This window comes from Canis lupus, chromosome 11 (assembly GCF_048164855.1).
Source record: "Canis lupus baileyi chromosome 11, mCanLup2.hap1, whole genome shotgun sequence".
Classification (NCBI taxonomy): Eukaryota; Metazoa; Chordata; class Mammalia; order Carnivora; family Canidae; genus Canis; species Canis lupus.
This window is the reverse complement of record NC_132848.1, coordinates 33,661,065-33,678,124: the sequence shown is the minus strand read 5'-3', so window position 1 is coordinate 33,678,124 and position 17,060 is coordinate 33,661,065. Positions and strand designations below refer to the sequence as shown.

The window sequence follows — 17,060 nt, the reverse complement described above, 5'->3', positions numbered from 1 at the left end:
TAAATGCCTCTTTCAAAATGTGATACATAATTGCTACACTTCAATTGCCCAATAGCATGAATGAACACTACAGTCTCTACCTAGATGAGCAGACAATGCCACCCATGCAATGATTACTCCCTGTAATACACACACACACACGCACACACACACAACTATTATGACTACATTACCAGAATGATTAAGTCATGACTTTCAATGTACTGAAAAAGGTGTCAAATTGCATTGAATTGGAAGAGGAAGAATTTTCCTTTCTGGGATAATAAGCCAGTTTCTCCTGCTCAGGGTACCTAAAGTGGATGGCTCCACCACTATCCAGAATACCTTTTGGACTTTTGGTGGATCAGATTCAGTCTGAAAGTGTGAGGGTTGATAACCGGGCTGACCTAGTTACCGCCTTTATCTTTCAGGGTAGGAGCACAGATGGGATCTCTAAGTGTCTGCTCCCTTTCGGGGTTGTTAGTGCTTTCCGCTCCCAGCATTTCTTTGAGGTTAAGTTGGGTGGGTGCCTGGACTCCTATGTGACTTCACATCGGTAGGTTCTAAACCCTATCTGCCCTCCCATCCCCCATGCTTCAGTCATTGCATTTTACATGGCCAGGGATCTGATTGCATGAAGTATCTAAGATCTTATTTATAATCTTCTGGGTAAGATAGGGCAACCAACTGCCCTGGTTTTCTCAGGATGCAGGATTTTCAGTACTGGAACCAGAACAGGGATGCCTGGGTGGCTCAGCTGTTGAGTGTCTGCCTTTGGCTCAGGTCGTGATCTGGGGGTCCTGGGATCCCACATTGGGCTCCCTGCATGAAGCCTGATTCTCTCTCTGCCTGTCTCTGCCTCTCTCTCTCTGTGTCTCTCATGAATAAATAAATAAATAAATAAATAAATAAATAAATAAATAATCTTAAAAAAAATAAAACCAGAACAGTCCTGGGGAAACCCAGGATATTGGTAACCTTAAAATGAATAGTAGGCATGTTACTTGGCATTGTCTAACTCCTGACAGCTTTTCAGGTTTTTCACCTAGGGCACCTCCAGTTATGCTTATCCATTTAACTTGTATTTCCTTAGGGACAAAACGTGGATAAAAATAGTATCTACCGGGGATCCCTGGGTGGCGCAGCGGTTTAGTGCCTGCCTTTGGCCCAGGGCATGATCCTGGGGACCCGGGATCGAATCCCACGTCGGGCTCCCGGTGCATGGAGCCTGCTTCTCCCTCTGCCTAGGTCTCTCTGCCTCTCTCCTCTCTCTCTCTCTCTCTCTCTCTCTCTGTGTGTGTGACTATCATAAATAAAAAAAAAATAGTATCTACCTTGATACGTTCTGGTGAAAAAAAATGTTGGTAACCGTCAGTCTGTTTGGGCTGCTATAGCATATAAACAACAGAAATTTACTGCTCACAGTTCTGGAGGCTGGGAAGTCCAAGATTAAGGAGCCAGCATGATCACGTTTCCCTGGTTCATAGTCAGCACCTTCTGGCTGTGTCCTCACACAGTGGAGGGAGCCAGGGATCTCTCTGGAGCCTCTTTTATATGGCATTAGTCCCATTTATGAGGGCTCCACCTTCATAACTTGAGCACCTCATAAAGGCCCCACCTACAGATACTATCACCTTTGGGGATTAGGATTTCAACATATGAATTTTGGAGGGACACAAACATCCAGATTATAATAATAATCTGTAAGAATTTGCTCTTAAAACTGAGAAATGCTATCAAATTTTATTCATTAGTATGTGGCCTTATCAATGGTGATACAGGGTGAACATTCTCTCCTCATAGAATCACTGTCAATCATCACAGATCCTACGCATTCAATCCATAAATATTGGGCACCTACTATGTGCAAGGACCTCTTCAGTAAAAACAATAGGATCCCCAGGCAGGTGAAGTTTATTAAACAAAGATATAAAACAAACAAACAAACAAGCAAACAGCAAAATAAATAAAAATGTATAGATTGTGACACATGCTATTAAGGAAATAAGGGAATGTATTGGTGTGGTGGTCTTGTAATTGGCAGAGTGCTGTCACTGTAGGAGGCATGCTCGCTTTGTGGGATGGTCCAGGAAGTCTTCTCTGAGGAGGTCAATTTGAGCTGAAATCTGAGCTCTGAAGGGAATGGGAGGAGAGAACAACAAAGGTGGACAGTATGCCTGTGCTGCATGAAGGATAGAAATACTGGTATTAGGCACCTAAAAGGTGTCAGGTGGGTAGTTGAAGTTCTGGGGAAAGTTTGGCCAGAAATATGAATTTCTAAGTCATAATTCTGGAGGTGAAATGAAAGGCCAGCAGTGGACAGGTACATGTGAGGCAGTTTCCCACAGTGCAGGTACTACGGAGGGTTGTGGGATAATCTCAGGTGCTTGACAGATAAATACTTGAAATTGTATTATTATTGTTTTTAGTGTGTGAGGAACAAAAATACACAACCAGACATGGAAGAAGAGGCATGACATCATAGATCACAAGGAAAAAATTTATAAAATACCTTATATATTTCTGTCCCTTCCTCAGAATCTTCCCTGGGTGGCAGTACCAGTTTCTCCCCACCCTCCCCCCTGGTCCTAGGTTTTCCCTCTATCTGTCCTGCCCAGAGTGGCTGCTTGGCCCCATCTTCTTCCCCTGCTCCCCTACTACCCAACTGCCTCATTCCTTTTCCCTGTCAGTAAGATCCCTGTCCTGCTCAGCCCCCTATTTGCCTCTCCTATCTATTAAGCAGCTGCATAGGATCTGCTAGAGTTATAGGGAAGCTAAACATTATAACACAGTAGTATTTTTCTGATGCAAATATTAACTTTTCCTTTTGTCCTGGAAAATCTGAAAGCCTTGGTGGAAACCTGAATCATTGTTGTTCATTCTGGGGCATCTGGCACAGGATTTGAGGGGAGTTCTCAGGAAGTGTGGCCTGAAGATAGTAAATTGGGGCTCTCGCCTCACAGGGACTTGCCCTGCCCACTCCACTGGGGACCCTGAGCAATTTACTCCACTCCTCGGTCTCAGTCATCCTCTGTAAAAGTGGAGATCACACTTACTTTTCAGAGTCAATGAGAGTTAAACTGAATGAACTAGCACATGGTTTTTCATACAATATTAATGAGATGCATTATTATGTTTCTCTATTTTTATTTTAAACATACAAAGTTTAGTTTCCATGGTATATATTTTTTCATTTACCTTCTATTTGGAAATTTGTAAGTTTTTCCTTTACATAGCTTCCCTTTAAAAAATGTACATACAGTTTTTTAAAAATAGTATTTTTTTTAGAGAGGGAGGGAGAGAGAGAGAGAATCAAGAAGACTCTGTGCCGAGTGTGGAACCTGACTTGGGGTTCAATCTCACGACCCTGAGATTATGACCTGAGCTGAAATCAAGAGTCAGGCACTTAACTGACTGAGCCACCCAGGTGCCCCTAAATAATTGTACATAGAGTTTAAGAAGTAGGCTGACTTATATAGAGAAGGAAAATAAATAATGGTGCAGCTCAGGCAAGACATGGAATAATTCTAGAAAAAGAGGCTCAAATAATTTGAGTTTAGGAAACAAAGATAGCAGAAGAGAGGGCAGCTAGTTTGTTTTTGTTTAGAAGGGGCCTGAGAAGTAGGCTCCTTAGCCTCCTTTCTACTCAGGGAGTGGCTTTCAGGCGAATTTGCTGAATTCATCATCACAACAAAATCAAGTAGCACTATGTCTAGTTTCACTATTTATTTTAACTTTTCAGATTTAACTGAAAATTTGCTGGGAACTCTTGCTTATCCAGCCTACCCACGATGGCAATCTACAGGCAAGATTAATTATTTCACTTACTAATGGCTGACAGCATGTTAGTCTCTGCAGATCAAGGGACACCTTTAATTAAAACTCCAAAGAAACATCATAATTAACTAGGTAGAATGATTGTTCATTAAAGAAAGATTTCAAAGTGCAGTGTTGAGGAACTGAGTGTCCTACTGCTTGGTTTCTAGACTTGTCTGGGCTATTCTCATATAGAAAAAAAGCAATCTGAATACCAGGCTTTTTTTTTTTTTTTTTTTTTTAGCTGAAGACAAATTTTACTATTCTTTGCAGGAGAATAAAGTGACAGGGGAGAGGGATCATCTGTATATGGGGGGGGGGTGTGAACCAACATTTTGTGTTGGTGAGATCTGGTTAAAGGGACACCCTGAAGAGGGAATAAGAAGTAGGAAAACATAAGAGCTAACATTTTTTGTTATGCTTCGGGCACCAGCCATATATTACCTTGCTAAATACCCATCAAGACTGTATGAGGTACTAATATTATCTCAATCTTATAGGTGAGGAAACCAAGAGGTTAAGTATATGCCTAAGCTTAGGTGGAAGAGCCAAGACTCAGGACCCAGGTGTCTTGCTTTCCAGAGTCTGTGTTCTTAACCCTAATGCCAAACTGCCTCTTCAAGAAGGTCGCTATAGAGCAACCCACAGCCCAGGGGACGCGGAAGGTGAGGAGAGAGAAGGATGCTGTTGCTAGGCAATAACATCTGCTTTTTCCAAGCTGCTAACTGAATCTGTGAGAGTGACACAGATATATGTGTTTGTTTGAAGTTGCTAGCTTAGTCCTGAATGGAGGAAGCGGTCTGGAATTTGTGTGGCTCTCGAGAGAGATCAGTAACCCTACCGTTCACTCTGGACAGGCTCAGGAGACATCTGGCAGAGTCATCCTATCACCCGGCAGCATCTCCCCCTCTCTTCCCAGCTCTGTCCCAGGCCACCCTCTCTTGATGCCTGTGATGACTAACCCAGACCATGGCTCTCCCGCTAGTCACATTCTGGAATGGTTTATAGTAAGGAAGTATAGTAAGAAAGTATAGTATAGGAAGTCCACTTCTTTCTGGTTTTGAAAAATAAACAAACCCACTTATTCACCTCACTTATCAGTTGTCTAAAAGGGAGTTACATTTTATTATTTGCAGTTCAAAGTGAATTTAAATTCATGTTAAATTTGATATGAACATACATATGTCTTTATGAGACATATTGTGGAACCAACCAGACAAGACAGTGTGATATAACTCTGAAATGTCTGAGAACCACCACTGTGAGCCCAGTTCAGACAGACAAGGATTTCTCTACCTCAATGCTTATTGACATTTTGGGCCATAAATCTTTGATGTGGAGGCTGTCTTATTATGCATTGTAGGCCCCTGGCCTCTACCCTGATGTTATTAGCACCACTTTCTCCTGCCCTAGTTGTGATAAAAATGTCTCCAGACTATGGCTAATGTCCTTGGACAGGCCTTGATTAGAATCAAGAAAATGAAATATATTAAAGTATTCTATCTAGCCCTTGCTATAGAAAATGGCACACCTCTGGGGGGTGGGGTGTATGTCAGATTCTAATATTCCTAATAATATTCTTAATTTTCAAATACATATTTGAATACATTCTCCTGGTCATCGATTCAAATACTGAGGCTTATGTATCAAGATGTGAAAATCCTTGATGTTCCTCCCACCCCTTATCCCTGTCTTCTGTATACCTCCCTCTAGTTTGCTTTCCAAGAATATTTTTAAAATATTATTTATTTATTCATGAGAGACACAGATAAAGAGGCAGAGACATAGGCAGAGGGAGAAGCAGGCTTCCTGCAGGAAGCCAGATGTGGGACTCGATCCCAGGACCCTGGGATCATGCCTTAAGCTGAAGGTAGATGCTCAATCACTGTGCCACCCAGGCGTCCCTCCAAGAATATTTTTATTTCTTTCTTTCAATAGATTCCAGACATCTTCATTTGGTCCTTGGATAGAGTTTTAATCATTTCAACAACTTCTAAACATCCTTTTCCTAACTTGCATGATTCTAATTTCATTCCACAATACTTTTTAAGGTCCATTTCAATTTCTCATCAAGCACAGCAGCTACCTCATAGTGTTTTATAAGTGTTGAGAAAACCCAAAACAACATAGCAAGACCACATGGTATAGACCAGTGGTTCCCAAAGTGTGGCTTCACAGTAGCATCACCTGGAAATCACTAGAAATGCAAATCCTCAAGCCCTTCTCCAGACCTGCTAAATCAGAAACTCTGTGTAAATTAAAGCTCACGATTCAGGAAAATGGATTTGACTTAAGTAAACACTCAGACTAAGGCCAATATGGCTCTCTCTGGTAGAGACAGAATGAAAACCTTACTTTCCAAACACATATATCAAGAATTCAGATATAAACATGGATATCTTAATGCCATTTAAAAATTTTGCTTAACCAGTCCTAACTTGGGGGTCGGGATTGAACTTTGTGAAGATGGATTATATTTCCCCTTGAGAAACACATAACCTAAGACTGGAGAAAGCCTGATGTGCAAATAATTGCACTGTGATATGATGGGTAACATTGAAAAGCATGTTCCAAGTGTTCTTGGAACAAAAAGGAGCAACGCACTAAGAAGAATATCCCAGGAAGAAGGATTAGCATGTGCAGAAGCACAGGAGCACACAAACATATTTGGTAGGAGAGGACGTAAAGCAGGGGAAGAAGCATTTTGGAGTAATGCAGTGTGAGTATTCTATAGGGGTCATTGGGTAGATTGAAGAAAGTGGCTTCTAGCTGGACTACGAAGAGTTTTCATCATGCACAGAAATTTCATTTATATTCAGAAAACTAAAGGAAACACAACAATAAGGAAAAAAACAATTAAAAAGTGGGCAAGAAATTTGAGGACCATCTCACTGAAGATCTATAGATGTCAAATAAACATACAGAAAGATGCTCAACATCATTACTAAGAATTGCAAATTAAAGCAATGAGACACAACTATCTATTAGAATGGTTAAAGTTAAAAACAACCCGACAATACAAATCAATGGTGAGGATGTAGAGAAACAGGAACTCTCTTTCATTGCTAATGGGAATGCAAAATGGTACAGCCATATTGGGAAACAGTTTGGCCATTTCCTACAAAATTAAACCTAGTCTTGCCATAGGACCCAGCAATGGTGTTTCTGGGTGTTTATATAACTGATTTGAAAACTGAGGTTCATGTAAAAACCCTGCACAAACTACAAGTGTTTATAGCAGTTTTATTCATAATTGCCCCAAACCAGAAGCAACCGAGATGTCCTTCAATAGATGAATGGATAAACTGTAGTACATCCATACAGTAGAATGTTATTCAGCCTTAAAAAGAAATGAGCTATGAAGCCACAAAAAGACAGATTAATCTCCACTGCGTATTACTAAGTAAAAGACATCAGTTACAAAGCCAGAAAATGCTACATACATTATGATTCCAATCATATGACATTCTGGAAAAGGCAAAATTAAAGAGATGGTAAAGAGATCAGTAATTGGCAGAGGTTGGGGAGCAGGTGATGGTGGAGAAGGCTGAACACAGGGGATTTTTTATATTAGTGAAACAAGACATTACGCATTTGCCGAAACTGATAGAACCTACAGGTCAAAGAGTGAATCTTAACGTATGTAAATTTTAAAAAATCACATAGGAGACTGAGGGGTCCAAGAAAGGGTGCAGAATGTGAGAAAAGAATCTAAATGTCTTATAAATGTATGAAACAACCTTGCTGAAGGGGACTGGGAAACAAGGTGCTGACCTGTGTCACTTTGGGAATGAATGAAGTCTGTAAGATGAAGGAACAGTTGTTGGAACACTGTACTCCAGTGGACAATGGGTTAAATCCTGAAGCTATTATACACAGATGCTGGAAATGAATGATTACGTAAATGGATGGTGGATGGGGGGAGCTAGATTTGTCACAGTTGGGTTAGTAAGTTACAGATAAGCAAGGAGACCAGAATGGTCAGGTGGTAATGGATTATAGGTGGAAATATCAGAAAGAACTTATGCTCAGCTTAATATAGATACAAATGGCTATGTATGGATATTTGTGGGGGCATGATGGCAGAGGAGTAGGGTCCCCAAGTCACCTGTCCCCACCAACTTACCTAGATAACTTTCAAATCATCCTGAAAACCTACTAATTCAGTCTGAGATTTAAGGAGAGAACAGGCTCCCTGTGTGGAGCCTGCTTCTCTGTCTGCCTGTGTCTCTGCCTCTCTCTGTGTCTCATGAATAAATAAATAAAATCTTTTTTTTAAATTAAAAAAATTTTTTTAAATTAAAAAAATTTTTTTAATAAATAAAATCTTAAAAAAAATAAAATAAAGAGAGAACAGCTGGAATGCTACAGTGAGAAGCGTTTGGGCTTCTATCAAGGTAGGAAGATGGAAAAAAAATAGAGAAATAAAAAAGAATCCAAGGGGGAGGGGCCCCGCGAGGAGCTGGGCTCAGGCCGCCCGGCGAGAGCCTCCAGGACAGGAAAGCCCCGTCCCGGAGAAGCAGGAGCTTCACCAATCTTCCCGGGCGGAAAGGTGCTCTCAGGGAGCTCGGGCAGGATCCCAGGAGGGGCGCGGATACCCTCAGGCTCCCAGGGACACTAACACACACCTGCACCCCGGGGGAGAGCGTACCACACCCCGCGGCCGAGCTCCCTAAAGGGCTGCAGTACGCGCCCGGCTGGACCCAGGAGTAGCTCGGAGGGGCTCGGGCAGAGGCTCCCCGGGGAGGGGGCTGCGCAGCCCCAGGAGCACGATTCCAGTGGTGCAGGCCCCGAAGCCCAGGGCGCCGGGGGACACAAGACAGCAAGGACGCTCCTGCCGCCGGGCAGCCCCGAGCTGTGCAGATCGGCGCCCCGCCCCCAGAGCATCCAGGCCTCTGCGGACTGGGAGCTGAAGTAGTTACTGCTGACTCCAGAGCTGGAGACCTGGCCACCACCACCGGTGTTGTTCCTCCTGGTGTCACCTTGTACCTGGGACTGAGCAGGGGCCTCACAGGATAAACAGCTCCCACTGAGCCGTGCACCTGGCAGGGGGCTGGGCAGCTCTCCAGGTGCACACACCTGAGAATCAGCACAGCAGGCCCCTCCCCCAGAAGACCAGCTGGAAGGACAGGGGAAAAGCAAGTTATTGACCAAGCAGCCCTGGAAAGTTCCAGGGGAAGTTAAGGGATTTACAGTATATAGAATCAGAGGATACTCCCCCACTTTTTTTTTGTTTTCTGTTTGTCCCCCCCCCTTTTTTTTTTTCTCCCCTTGTCTCCTCTTTCCAGTACAACTTGTTTTTGGCCACTCTGCACTGAGCAAAATGACTAGAAGGAAAAACTCACCACAAAAGAATCAGAAACAGTCCTCTCTCCCACAGAGTTACAAAATTTGGATTATAATTCAATGTCAGAAAGCCAATTCAGAAGCACAATTAAAAACCTACTGGTGGCTCTAGAAAAAAGCATAGAGGATTCAAGAGACTTCATGACTGCAGAATTTAGATCTAATCAGGCCGAAATTAAAAATCAATTAAATGAGATGCAATCCAAACTGGAGGTCCTAACGACAAGGGTTAATGAGGTAGAAGAATGAGTGAGTGACACAGAAGACAAGTTGATGGAAAGGAAGGAAACTGAGGAAAAAAGAGAAAAACAAGAGATCATGAGAATAGGTTAAGGGAAATAAATGACAGCCTCAGAAGGCAAAATCTACATTTAATTGGGGTTCCAGAGGGCGCCAAAAGGGACAGAGGTCCAGAAAGTGTATTTGAACAAATCATAGCTGAGAACTTCCCTAACTTGGGAAGGGAAACAGGCATTCAGATCCAGGAGATAGAGAGATCCCCCACTAAAATCAATAAAAAAAACGCTCAACACCTTGACATTTAATAGTGAAACTTGCAAATTCAAAAGATAAAGAGAAGATCCTTAAAGCAGCAAGAGACAAGAAATCCCTAAGCTTTACGGGGAGAAGTATTAGGATAACAGCAGACATCTCCACAGAGACCTGGCAGGCCAGAAAGGGCTGGCAAGATATATTCAGGGTCCTAAATGAGAAGAACATGCAGCCAAGAATACTTTATCCAGCAAGGCTCTCATTCAGAATAGAAGGAGAGATAAAGAGCTTCCAATATAGGTAGAAACTGAAAGAATATGTGACCACCAAACCAGCTCTGCAAGAAATATTAAGGGGGACTCTGTAAAAGAAAGAGGAAGTCCAAGGAAACAATCCACAAAAACGGACTGAATAGGTATCATGATGCCACTAAATTCATATCCTTCAATAGTAACTCTGAACGTGAATGGGCTTAATGACCCCATCAAAAGGCGCAGGGTTTCAGACTGAATAAAAAAGCAAGACCCATCTATTTGCTGTCTACGAGAGACTCATTTTAGATATAAGGACACCTATAGCCTGAAAATAAAAGGTTGGAGAACCATTTATCATTTAAATGGTCCTCAAAAGAAAGCAGGGATAGCCATCCTTATATCAGATAAATTAAAGTATATCCCAAAGATTGTAGTAAGAGATGAAGAGGGATACCATATCCTACTTAAAGGATCTATCCAACAGGAGAACCTAACAATCATGAATATTTATGCCCTGAATGTGGGAGCTGCCAAGTGTATCAATTAATAACCAAAGTTAAGAATACTTAGATAATAACATACTTATACTTGGTGACTTGAATGTAGTGCTTTCTACAATTGACAGATCTTCTAAGTACAACATCTCCAAAGAAACAAGAGCTTTAAATGATACACTGGACCAGATGGATTTCACAGATATTTACAGAACTTTACATCCAAACGCAACTGAATACACATTCTTCTCAAGTGCACATGGAACTTTCTCCAGAATAGACCACAAACTGGGTCACAAATCAGTTCTTAACCAATACCAAAAGATTGGGATCATCCCCTGCATATTTTCAGACCATAATGCTTTGAAACTACAACTAAATCACAAGAATTTTGGAAGGATTTCAAACATGTGGAGGTTAAGGACCATCCTGCTAAAAAATGAAAGGGTCAACCAGGAAGTTAGGGAAGAATTAAAAAGATTCATGGAAACTAATGAGAATGAAGATACAACCATTCAAAATCTTTGGGATACAGCAAAAGCAGTCCTGAGAGGGAAATACATTGCAATACAAGCACCCATCCAAAAACTGGAAAGAACTCAAATACAAAAGCTAACCTTGCACCTAAAGGAGCTGGAGAAAAACAGCAAATAGATCCTACACCCAGCAGAAGAAGAGAATTAATAAAGATTCGAGCAGAACACAATGAAATAGAGACCAGAAGAACTGTGGAACAGATTAACAAAACCAGGAGTTGGTTCTTTGAAAGAATTAATAAGATAGAGAAACCATTAGCCAGCCTTATTAAAAAGAAGAGAGAAAAGACTCAAATTAATAAAATCATGAATTAGAAAGGAGAGATCACCACCAATACCAAAGAAATACAAATGATTTTAAAAATTTATTATGAGCAGCTATGTGCCAATAAATTAGGCAATCTAGAAGAAATGGACGCATTTCTGGAAAACCACAAACTACCAAAACTGAAACAGGAAGAAATAGAAAGCCTGAACAGGCCGATAACCAGAAAGGAAATTGAAGCAGTCATCAAAAACCTCCCAAGACACAAAAGTCCAGGGCCAGATGGCTTCCCAAGGGGATTCTATCAAACGTTTAAAGAAGAAGCCATACCTATTCTACTAAAGCTGTTTGGAAAGATAGAAAGAGATGGAATACTTCCAAACTCATTCTATGAGGCCAGCATCACCTTAATTCCAAAACCAGACAAAGACCTCACCAAAAAGGAGAATTATAGACCAATATCCCTGATGAACATGGATGCAAAAATTCTCAACAAGACACTAGCCAGTAGGATCCAACAATACATTAAGAAGATTATTCACCATGACCAAGTGGGATTTATCCCCGGGATGCAAGGCTGGTTCAACACTCGTAAAGCAATCAATGTGATTGATCATATCAACAAGAGAAAAAACAAGAACCATATGATCTCAATAGATGCAGAGAAAGCATTTGACAAAATACAGCATTCATTCCTGATCAAAACTCTTCAGAGTGTAGGGATAGAGGGAACATTCCTCAGCATCTTAAAAGCCATCTACAAAAACCCCACAGCAAATATCATTCTCAATGGTGAAACACTGGGAGCCTTTCCCTTAAGATCAGGAACAAGACAGGGATGTCCACCCTCACCACTGCTATTCAACATAGTACTAGAAGTCCTAGCCTCAGCAATCAGACAACAAAAAGAAATAAAAAACATTCAAATTGGCAAAGAAGAAGTCAAACTCTCCCTCTTCGCAGATGACATGATAGTCTACATAGAAAACCCAAAAGACTCCACCCTCAGATTGCTAGAAGTCATACAGCAATTCGGCAGTGTGGCAGGATACAAAATCAACGCCCAGAAATCAGTGGCATTTCTATACACTAACAATGAGACTGAAGAAAGAGAAATTAAGGAGTCAATCCCATTTACAATTGCACCCAAAAGCATAAGATACCTAGGAATAAACCTAACCAAAGAGGTAAAGGATCTATACCCTAAAAACTACAGAACATTTCTGAAAGAAATTGAGGAAGACACAAAGAAATGGAAAAATATTCCATGCTCACGGATTAGAAGAATTAATATTGTGAAAATGTCAATGTTACCCAGGGCAATTTACACATTTAATGCAATCCCTATCAAAATACCATGGATTTTCTTCAGAGAGTTGGAACAAATCATCTAAGATTTGTGTGGAATCAGAAAAGACCCCAAATAGCCAGGGGAATATTAAAAAAGAAAACCATATCTGGGGGCATCACAATGCCAGATTTCAGGTTGTACTACAAAGCTGTGGTCATCAAGACAGTGTGGTACTGGCACAAAAACAGACACATAGATCAATGGAACAGAATAGAGAATCCAGAAGTGGACCCTCAACTTTATGGTCAACTAATATTTGATAAAGGAGGAAAGACTATCCACTGGAAGAAAGACAGTCTCTTCAATAAATGGTGCTGGGAACATTGGACATCCACATGCAGAAGAATGAAACTAGACCGCTCTCTTGCACCATACACAAAAATAAACTCAAAATGGATGAAAGATCTAAATGTGAGACAAGAATCCATCAAAATCCTAGAGGAGAACACAGGCAACACCCTTTTTGAACTTGGCCACAGCAACTTCTTGCAAGATACATCCATGAAGGCAAAAGAAACAAAAGCAAAAATGAATTATTGGGACTTCATCAAGATTAAAAGCTTCTGCAGAGCAGAAGAAACAGTCAATGAAACTAAAAGACAACCTACATGGGGATCCCTGGGTGGTGCAGCGGTTTGGCACCTGCCTTTGGCCCAGGGCAGGATCCTGGAGACCCGGGATCGAGTCCCACGTCGGGCTCCCGGTGCATGGAGCCTGCCTCTCCCTCTGCCTGTGTCTCTGCCTCTCTCTCTCTCTCTCTGTGACTATCATAAATAAATAAAAATTTTAAAAAAATAATAGACAACCTACAGAATTGGAGAAGATATTTGCAAATGACCTATCAGATAAAGGGCTAGTATCCAAGATCTATAAAGAACTTATTAAAATCCACAGCAAAGAAACAAACAATGCAATCATAAAATGGGCAAAAGACATGAACAGAAATCTCAGAGGAAGACATAGACATGGCCAACATGCACATGAGAAAATGCTCCGCATCACTGGCCATCAGGGAAATACAAATCAAAACCACAATAAGATACCACTTCACTCCAGTGAGAATGGGGAAAATTAACAAGACAGGAAACAACAAATGTTGGAGAGGATGTGGAGAAAGGGGAACCCTCTTGCATGATTGGTGGGAATGTGAACTGGTGCAGCCACTCTGGAAAACTGTGTGGAGGTTCCTCAAAGAGTTAAAAATAGACCTGCCCTACGACCCAGTAATTGCACTGCTGGGGATTTACCCCAAAGATACAGGTGCAGTGAACTGCTGGGACACCTGCACCACAATGTTTATAGCAGCAATGTCCACAATAGCCAAACTGTGGAAGGAGCCTCAGTGTCCATCGAAAGATGAATGGATAAAGATGTGGTTTATGTATACAATGGAATATTACTCAGCCATTAGAAACGACAAATACCCACTATTTGCTTCGACGTGGAGGGACCTGGAGGGTATTGTGCTGAGTAAATAAGTCAATCAGAAAAGGACAAACATTATATGGTCTCATTCATTTGGGGAATATAAAATTAGTGAGAGGGAATAAAGGGAAAGGAGAGAAAATGAGTGAAAATATCAGTAAGGGTGACAAAACATGATAGACACCTAACTCTGGGAAATGAACAGGGGTAGAGGAAGGGGAAGTGGGCAGGGGCTTGGGCTGACTGGGTGATGGGCACTGAGGGGGGCACTTAACGGGATGAGCACTGGGTGTTATGCTATGTGTTGGCAAATTGAACTCCAATAAAAAATTTTTTAAAAAAACCAAATGGCTATGTATGGAAACGGTGTATACATACACGTATCTCCTTGCTGTGTCAGGTGAAAGGCTTAGAAGCAATAATACCTCAATAGCAATGACCACACGTAGCACTCAGATCTTGGTTTCTAATACCACTCTCCAGTGAAAAGAACTAGGGCACCTTGGAAAAATGGCTGATTATAGGGTTGGGGGAGGAGCTTAGATCCAAAATGGTCCTAAAGTATCTTACAATGCCTGAAAATAAGAAAGTGCTAAAAAACAGAACAGAAGAACAAAAATCCACAATGATGTCAAATGGATACAGTAGCCAAGTGAAAGATTTCCCAGTTGCCAAAGCTGGAAAAATCTGAGCAACAAAACAAAGTAGTATTGGATTATAAGCCAAAGTATAAAATAAATATAAGTCCATGGGATCCCTGGATGGCGCAGCGGTTTGGCGCCTGCCTTTGGCCCAGGGCGCGATCCTGGAGACCCGGGATCGAATCCCACATCGGGCTCCCGGTGCATGGAGCCTGCTTCTCCCTCTGCCTGTGTCTCTGACTCTCTCTCTCTCTGTGACTATCGTAAATAAATAAATAAATACCTTAAAAAAAAAAAAAGTCCACACTGATGTAAAGGTTTGAATAGAGAATAGACAAATCTCCTGTACAGAAGAAATTCGAATAATTTATTTAGATACTTCATCCCTAATAAGGTGGAGCATAACTACCACTCTAAGTGTGGCCTGTGCATAGTGGCTTTCTTCCAAAGGCTATAATATGAAAAATAGAAAAAAGGAGTACTTTACAGTGGAGAAGCCAAGTGATCAGAATTAACAGCAACTGGGAGAAGTCATATTGACAGTATGCACTGTTGATGTGTTGAGAATGGCATCTTGACTTCAATGGTTTTCCTCCCAGGAGTACATTACCTTAGTCTAATCATGAGAATACATCAGACAAATCCCAATTGAGGGATGTTCTACAAGCTACCTGGCTGGTAATCATTAAAACTGTCAAGGTCATTAAACTTCATAGCTGAGAAGAGCCTAAGGAGACATGATGACTAAGTGTAAGGTGGTGTCCTAGACAGGATCTGGGAACAGAAAAAGGACATTAAGAAAAAACTGAGGGGGGATCCCTGGGTGGCGCAGCGGTTTGGCGCCTGCCTTTGGCCCAGGGCGCGATCCTGGAGACCCGGGATCGAATCCCACGTCGGGCTCCCGGCGCATGGAGCCTGCTTCTCCCTCTGCCTGTGTCTCTGCCTCTCTCTCTCTCTCTGTGACTATCATAAATAAATAAAAATTAAAAAAAAAAAAAAAGAAAAAACTGAGGGAATCTGAATAAAGTAGGGCCTTTGGTTAATACAAACGAATCCACATCAATTCATTAATTGTGATAATGTTCCACACTCGTCTAATATGTTATTGACAGGGAAAATTGGGGATGTGGTATATAAGTCTTTATAATCATTCTATAAATCTAAAATCATTCTAAAATAAAATGTTTATTAAAAAAGTCTACAGGAAGGGTATGTATTCCCATAGAACAGCGACATTGTCCCTTTTATTATTCTATAAAATGGTCCATTAACATTTTTTGTTTCTGAACTCTTTGAAAGTTGCAGCAATTGTCACTTGCAGACATTAAAGTGACATCCTGCAAGAAATTTTAAAAAGTTCTCAAGGAGGGAAATAGTTGAGAGAAGGGGTATATAACATTGTCATAGATCTTTGAAGTTTTGGAGGATTATCCTCTAGAGTACCTTAAATCTTGCTGGTGCCTTGGTGATGTTCTGGTTCTCTTCCAGGACCCTTCTAAACCTCTGTGGTTGGATTATTTCTGCCATGTTGGTGGTTATACCCTGTTGGGCAAATGATTGAGACAAAGATCCCAGTTAGTTTAGTTTTCTATTGTTTTAATAAATTATCACAAATTTAGTGGTTTAAAAAAAAAACCAGAAAAGGTATTATCTCAATCTTTAAAACAAAGATGTGGGACGCCTGGGTGACTCAGCGGTTGAGCATCTGCCTTTGGCTCAGGGCATGATCCTGGAGTCCTGGGATCGAGTCCCACGTCAGGCTCCCTACATGGTGCCTGCTTCTCCCTCTGCCTGTGTCTCTGCCTCTCTCTGTGTCTCTAATGAATAAATAAATAAAATCTTTAAAAAAATAAAAAATAAAACACAGATATATTTGATACATTCTTATTACTATTTTCATTTTTATTGATAATAACTTATCCAGGTTTACATCGTACTAAGAGGTAGACTGCGGTAGATGGTCTTTAAAGATGGCCATCATATTAGCCTTGCACTGCTTTCTCCAAGAATGGTATCTGAGAGAGAAATAAACATCTTGTTGGTCACTATTATTTCGGATCTCTTAGGGCAGCTGAAGCTATATCCTTAACTAATAAGGCCTCCAAATATAGCCATTTTCCAGCTTCTATTATTTCTGCCTCTGGAATATCATACCTGTCCACCCATCATCTCTATTCTTACTGTCATCCTACTAATTCCTTTTTTTTTTTCTCTCAGTTACCAAAAGAGCCTTCAAACTCAGCTGGTCTCCAATCCAGTGGTTTTCAAGGCAATTTCGCCCTATAGGGAGTATGTGGCAGAGTTTGAGGACAGCTCTGGTTTTTACAATTGGGGGAGAGGTTTCTAGTAGCATTTTGTGGATAGATCAGGGATGCTGCTAAACATCCTACAAGGCATACATGAGTCCTCCACAACTAAGACTCAGGAAGCCCGAAATGTCAACAGTGCCAAGGTTGAGGAA

General features: G+C 41.2%; 1 protein-coding gene across 14 annotated transcripts in view; it reads right to left on the bottom strand.

Annotated features, from left to right (window-relative positions):
* Positions 1–17,060, bottom strand: part of BPIFC (BPI fold containing family C) — a 60,830-nt gene that overhangs the window by 41,369 nt on the left and 2,401 nt on the right. For 11 of the 14 annotated variants that reach the window (XR_012039312.1, XR_012039314.1, XR_012039313.1 and 8 more), the window contains one exon: positions 16,043–16,141. The gene's annotated coding sequence lies outside the window, so the exon portion shown is untranslated. Of the gene's footprint in view, positions 1–1,313; positions 1,330–1,402; positions 1,518–16,042; positions 16,142–17,060 lie in introns of those variants that run through there. The other 3 variants (XM_072844203.1, XM_072844204.1, XM_072844205.1) reach the window with 3 other exon arrangements.